Source organism: Marmota flaviventris, chromosome 6 (assembly GCF_047511675.1).
Source record: "Marmota flaviventris isolate mMarFla1 chromosome 6, mMarFla1.hap1, whole genome shotgun sequence".
Lineage (NCBI taxonomy): Eukaryota > Metazoa > Chordata > Mammalia > Rodentia > Sciuridae > Marmota > Marmota flaviventris.
The window spans coordinates 116,125,815-116,133,104 of record NC_092503.1 but is presented as its reverse complement, the minus strand read 5'-3'; the positions used below and the strand labels follow the sequence as shown (position 1 = coordinate 116,133,104).

General features: G+C 38.0%; 1 non-coding gene across 1 annotated transcript; it reads right to left on the bottom strand.

The window, feature by feature from the left end:
• Positions 1-1,038: 1,038 nt before the first annotated feature.
• LOC114099437 (U6 spliceosomal RNA) lies at positions 1,039-1,145 on the bottom strand. The gene has a single exon (XR_003583898.1). It is a non-coding gene; the product is annotated as a U6 spliceosomal RNA (small nuclear RNA).
• Between the last annotated feature and the right edge of the window lie 6,145 nt (positions 1,146-7,290).

Below are 7,290 nucleotides of genomic sequence, written 5' to 3'. Positions count from 1 at the left end.
AAAAAATCTGGCAAGCAAGCACACTGGGTGGGAAATCTGCCCACGTTTTTATCCCTAATACGGCACTGCCCCTTGCTTTGAAAGGAGGAGTTTGGGGTTACAATCTGCATAAGTAATTTAAAATAGGGGAGGGCATAAGGGAGAGCTGTAGTTACATTGATCAACTACCACTCTATAGGCATTATGATGGGAAGGCTGAGGACCAGGGGAGATAATGTTGGGGGGCTCAAAATGGCGACCACTTGGTTTTGTAAATTAAAAATAGCTCCACTTACTTACACACTATGAAATTTAGGTTCTAGATGACAGCAAACACATTTTTGTTACATATTAGGAAACTCAAAAAACTAAAGGTTTAACTTTTAAAAAAAATTTTACTTTATTTTACATTTTATTCTGTAAGAATACGAACCCGAGACCTACCCTCAACAGCTTTTAAGTGTTATACAGCAAATCTTAAGAGCGTATTCATCTTGCTCGACTGAAACTTCATCCCCATTGATTAGTGACTCCCTCTTGCCCTCTCTCCCCTGCCCTGTTCACCATTCCAGTCTTTGAGTCAGTGAACTTCACTTTTTTACATATCTCATGTAAGAGAAATTATACAATATTTTTCTTTCTGTGACTGACTTATTTCATTTAGCGTAATGTCCTGAAGATTCATTCGTGTTGTCACATACAGCATAGGTTTCTTATTTTTCAAAATTGTATAGTATTCCTTGAGTGTATTTACCATATTTTTTTTAAAAAAATTTATTCAAATATGACAGCAGAATGCATTATAATTCTTATTATACATATAGAGCACAATTTTTCATCTCTCTGGTTGTATACAAAGTATGTTCACACCAATTTGTGTCTTCATACCTGTACTTTGGATATTCATGTCCATCACTTTCCACCATCATTTCTAACCCCATGCCCCTCCCTTCCCCTCCAACCCCTCTGCCCTATCTAGAGTTCCTCTATTCCTCCCATGGTCCCTCTTCGTATCCCACTATGAATCAGCCTCCTTATATCAGAGAAAACATTTGGCATAAAAATATGGAATGCTTCATGAATTTGCATGTCATCGTTGTGCAGGGGCCATGATAATCTTCTCTGTATTGGTCCAATTTTAGTATATGTGCTGCCAAAGCGAGCACTAAAGGTTTAACTTTTGACAGAAAAGAGAACATTGATCTCACAATGATCAGAGTACAGATGCTCTATATGTGGAGGATGGGTCCTTTTGGGCTACCCTGGGTCCTGCAAGCTGTTTGCAAGCTGCGCAGGAACATGTGCACAGCCGTCTGCCACTTGGCTGAGTGGTGGGGGATGGGTGGTTGCTAAAGGGCCTACCCCTAGTTGTTGCAAGCCCTTGGTGGACTCCAGACTCCCATAATAGTTCCATCAGTAAGATCCTGGCAGTTCAATCGTTGTCCAGGTGGGGAGCTTCTACTGGGCTATCTTCCCAGAATCCTCTCCTCTGTTTTGATAGCTTTGCTAAGTATTTGCATTACTTTTATGGAGGATTATGTTTTCAGAGGTCCTAACTCTGCCATTCCCCAAATTGTTTTTGCTTTATTTGTTTCTTTTGCAATACTGAGGATGCAACCCAGGGCCAGTGCGCTAAGACTGAGGTGCATCCCCAGCCCCACCTCCCCACTTTTTAAACAATTTGAGGCAGGGCCTAGTTAAGTTGTCCAGGCTGGCCTTGAATTTGGATCGTCCTGCCTTAGCCTCTTTAGTAACCAGGATTACAGGCACGTGCCACAATGCCCGGCTCCTAGATAGTGTTTTTAGTTGTAGTTGAACACAATACCTCTATTTTATTAATTTGTATTTATGTGGTGCTGAGGATCGAACCCAGCGACTCCCACATGCTAGGCCATCGCTCTACCACTGAGCCACAATCTTATCCCCTCCTGAATAGTTTTTAAGAGATTGTTCGGGAAATAATAATGTACATACTTAACTTTCCATATTGCATTTGGAATTAATAATTTTCACTTTCAGTGGAATGTAGCAACCTGACCACTTGGTGCATTTGCCTTTCCCCATCTCAGTTATGAGTTATGGTTGTCTTGTATATTATATTTGTATATTACTGAAAACCCCCTCGGACAATGTTTTGTTTTGCTTTCAACTCTCATGTGTGTTTTTAAGAACTTAAAAGAAAAATTCATTATATCTATACTTAGGTATATATATATATATATTTACTGTTTGTTCACTTTTCTTTCATTTGTGACATTTCTAGTTTTCTCTGTTATTGTTGCTTTTCAGCCTGGATAACTTTCTTTAGTCTTTATTTCACAAAATGTGTGCAAATGATGAATTCTCCTAGTTTTCCTTCCTCGGAGGATGTCTTTAGTTTTTCTCTCATTTCTGAAGGATATTTCCCCTGGATATAGAATTCCAGATTCAGTGTTCTTTTCTTTCGTGACTTTAAATTTTTGTTCCACTATCTTTTTGGCCTCCATGGTTTCTGATGTGAAATCCACAGTTCCTCCAAATGTTCTTTCTATATGTGATGCAGAGCTTTTCACTGGCTATTTCTCAGAATTTTTTCCCTTTAATTTTCAGCAGTTTGATTTTCATGCATTGGGGGTAGGTTTCTTTGTGTTTGCCATTTGGGGATCGGTGAGCTTCTTGAGTCTATACATTTATGTCTTTTGTTATTTTGGGGGATGTTTTCAGCCATTATTTTATCAGGTTTTTTGTTGTTGTTGTTGTTTGTTTGTTTGGTTTACCTACACCAAATATTCATTTTTTCTTTCTCCCTGTCTTGTGGGACTCTGATGACACGAGTGTTAGATCTTTTGGTATTGTTCCCTGGGTTTCTGAGGTTCTATTTTTTTTTTCTCATATTTTTCTGTTTTTCAGGTGGTGTAATGTAAATTTGACAAGTTTCACCTAACCTTGTGTCTGTACTGGGTCATAAAGTTTGGTGTAAGGCTGTTCCATACATAGAAAAGGAGAGAACTGTAGCCCATCCTTCCTATCCTGAGGTGTAAAGCACCTAACCAAACCCAAGAGTATGTTGTGGTAACTAAGCAACAGAATTTCAGCCAATCACAGGATGAAGGCTACCAACATGCCTGTAAGAGAAATTTGAAACTTTACCAGTTGTGTAACTTTGTAATATCATTTTCTGTTTTTCATGTTGGTGGAAGCATTCTGAACCATCTTATGTCTGGAATACTCCCTCTTCGAGAAACTTTTATTGCTTACTTAAAACTTTGTTAAATGTAACTAATTTCAGTTTTTTTCAACAATACTTTTTTTAATTTTTAAAATGTTTTTTTTTTTAAATTTTTGATAGACCTTTATTTACTTATTTATATGTAGTGTTGAGAATCAAACCCAGTGCCTCACACATGCCAGACAAGTGCACTACCACTGAGCCACAACCCCAGCCCCAATTTTTTTGGGTTGTGCTGGGGATTGAACCCAGGGCCTTGTAGATGTGAGGTAAGCACTCTACCAACTAAGCCATGTCCCCAGCCCTCAACAATACTCTTCATTGATCTATCTTCAAGTTTTGTGACTCTCCCTCTATTATTTCTATCCTTCTATTGAGCCTATTTAGTGAAAATTTTGTTTCTTTTACACGGTCTTCTAATGATAGAATTCTCATTTGGTCTTTTTTTAATATCTTCTATTTATCTGCTGAGACTTACTATCTTTCTATTCATTTAAAAAATCTTCACTCCTACACTTTAGATTGGGGTTAAAGTAGCTGTTCTTTTTAAAAATGAACACATAGGAATGTAAATTAATACAGCTACTATGAAAAAATAGTATGAAGGTCCCTCAAAAAACTTAATAGAACTACCACATGATCCAGCTACATACTAACACATTAATTATACAAATTAATTAACTGACATTTCAATCTAGACATATATTGTGCATTTGACCACATCCACCCTTTTTAAAAATTTTCTACATAATAGAGAAGACATGTGATCATTATCTTTCTGTGGCTAATTTTGGGGGGAGGTTATCGGGTATTGAATTCAGAAGCACTTGACCACTGAGTGCATCCCCAACACTATTTTGTATTTTATTTAGAGACAGGGTCTCATTGAGTTGTTTAGAGCCTCACTAAGTTGCTAATGCTGGCTTTGAACTCACAATTCTCCTGCCTCAGCCTCCCAAGCTGCTGGGATTTCAGGTGTGCACTACCAGGCCCAGGTGTGGCTAATTTTACTTAACATACCCTCTAGTACTATCCATTTTTCTGCAAATGACACCATTTCTTTCTTTCTTTTCCTCCCTCACTCCCTTCTTCCCTTCAAAAAAAAAAGTCTCTTTTTAAAGTTGTCGATGGACCTTAATTTTATTTACTTATTTATATGCAGTGCTGAGAATTGAACCCAGTGCCTTACCATGCTAGGCAAGTGCTCTAACACTGAGCCACAACCTCATGTCTCCTCCTTTCTTTCTTGTACTGGGGATTGAACCTGGGGGCATTCTATTACTGAGCCACATTCTCAGCCCTCATTATTTTCTCTCTCTTTTTTTAAAAAAAATTTTATTTGTTCTATTTAATTGTACATGATATTCATTGTACACAAATTGAATGCAACATTTCAATTCTCTGGTTGTACATGGTGTAGAGACACACCATTTGTGCAATCATACATCTTTGGGGTAAGGATGTCCATCTCATTCCACCATTCTTTCCTATCCTCATGACCTCTCCCCACCCTCCCCTTTGTCCAATTCAAAGTTTCTCCATTTTTCTCATGGCCCCCTGCTCATCATAGATCAGCATCCATTAATCAGAGAAAAGATTTGGCCTTTAGTTTTTTGGGATTGGCTTACTTCACTTAGTATGATATTCTCCAGCTACAACCACTTACCTGCAAATGCCATAATTTTATTCTCTTTTAATGCTGAGTAATATTCCATTGTATATGTACTACAATTTCTTTATCCATTCATCTATTTTTAATAATATATTATGCTTACATCTTTTTAAATACCTTCATTTTATTTATTTTTTATGTGGTGCTGAGGATCGACCCAGGACCTCACACTTGCTAGGTGAGTGCTCTACTGCTGAGCCACAACTCCAACTTCCATTCATCTATTTTTTTTTTAAGAGAGAGAGAGAATTTTTTAATATTTATTTTTTAGTTTTCGGTGGACACAACATCTTTATTTTATTTTTATGTGGTGCTGAGGATCGAACCCAGCGCCCTGCACATGCCAGGTGAGCGCGCAACCGCTTGAGCCACATCCCCAGCCCTCCATTCATCTATTGATGGGCACCTAGATTGGTTCCACAGTTTAGCTATTGTGAATTCAGTTGCGATAAGCATTGGTGTGGCTATGTTACTATAGTATGCTGAATTATTTTTTATCTTGAGTAAGGAAGGGTCTTGCTAAGTTGCTGAAGCTGTGCTTGCACTTGTGATCCTCCTTCCTGGACTTCCCAAATCGCTGGGATTACAGGCCGTGTACACTTTGCCTGGAGGCTGCTGCTGCTGCTACTCCTCCTCCTCCTCCCCCTCTTTTTTTTTTTGTGTGTGTGGTGCTGAGGATTGAAGCCATGGCCTTGTGCATGTGAGGCAAGCACTCTACCCAACTGAGCTATGTCCCCAGCCCTGGGTCATCCTCCTTTTTGGCTGAATAATACTCCATTGTTTATATGTACCGTATTTCCTTTATCTATTATCTCTTGATGGGCACCTGGCTGATTCTAAATCTTAGTTATTGTGACTAGTGCTGCAACAATCATGAGCATGCAATTATCTCTTTTGTATGCTGACTTCATTTCCTTCAGATAAATACCCAGGTATTGGTGTAGCTGGATCACATGGTACTTCTATTTTTAATTTTTTTGAGGAAAACTTCATCCTATGTTATCATAGAAGCTGTATTAATTTACATTATTATGAATGTTGTATAAGGATTCTTTTTTCTCCACATCCTCACCAGTATTTATTTATTTTTTATTTTAATTTTTTTGATAATAGCCATCTGACTGAGGTGAGAAAGAATATCAATGTAACTTTGATTTACATTTCTCTGATGGCTGATGATATTGAGCATTTCTCATATATTTATTGACCATCTATGTTTCTTTCTTCCTTTCTTTTTCTTTTCTTTTCTTTTTTTTTTTTTTGAGAAATAATTGTCATATAATTTGCCCATTTTTTCTTTTCTTTTCTTTTTTGGTGGTGGTGGGGCTACCAAGGATTGAACCAAGGGATGCTTAACCACTGAGCCACAACCCTAGTCCTTTTAATTTTTTTATTTTGAGACAGAGCCTCACTAAGTTGCTGAATCTAGCTTTGAACATGTGATCCTCCTGCCTCAGCCTCCTGAGTTGCTGGGATTACAGGCGTGAGTCACCACAGCCAGATCATTTGCCCATTTTTGATTGAATGACTTATTCTTTTTTTTTTTTTTTGAGTTCTTTATGTATTCTGGATATCAATCCTCTGTCAGATGAATAGATTGCAAAGATTTTCTCCCATTCTGTGGGTTGTCTCTTCACCCTGTTGATTGTTTCCTTTGGTGTAGACAGACTTTTTAATTTCATGTAATCCATTTGCCAATTCTAGCTTTTGTTTCCTATTCAGGAAATTGTTGCCTGTGCCAACGTCTTGGAGTGTTTCCCCCCAACTAGTTTGAAAGTGTCAAGTCTTAAGTAGGTCTTTGATCCACTTTGAGTTGATGTTTGCACAGGACGTGAGGAATCTAGTTTCAGTCTTCTCCATGTAGATTTCCAGTTTGCCCAGCACCATTTGTGGAAGATGTGTCTTTTCTCCAGTGTACGTTTTTTGTACCTTTGTTGAGAATCAGTGGGCTGTAAACCCTGTGAATTTCTTTCTTTTTTTAAATTTTTATTTTTAGTTTATTTTTTATTATTTATTTTTATGTGGTGCTGAGAATTGAACCCAGTACCTCACACATGCTAGGCAAGCGCTCTACCATGGAGCTATGACCCCACCCAGCCCCCTGTGAATTTATTTCTATTCTTTTGGTCTATGTGTCTCTTTTTATGCCAATGCCATGCTACTTTTGTTGTGATGGCTCTGTAGTACGTTTTGAAATCTGGTATTGTGATGCCCCTAGCATTTTATTTTTTGCTCAGGATTGATTTGGCTATTCAGGGTCTTTTGTTTTTCATAAGAATTTATAATCCCTGTCCCCCAGTTCTGTGAAGAAAGTCATTGGTATTTTGATAGGGACTGCACCAAATCTGTGCATTTCTTTGGGTAGTAGGGCCATTTTAGCAATATTATACTCCCAATCCATGAACATGGGAGGTCTTTCCACCTTATTTTT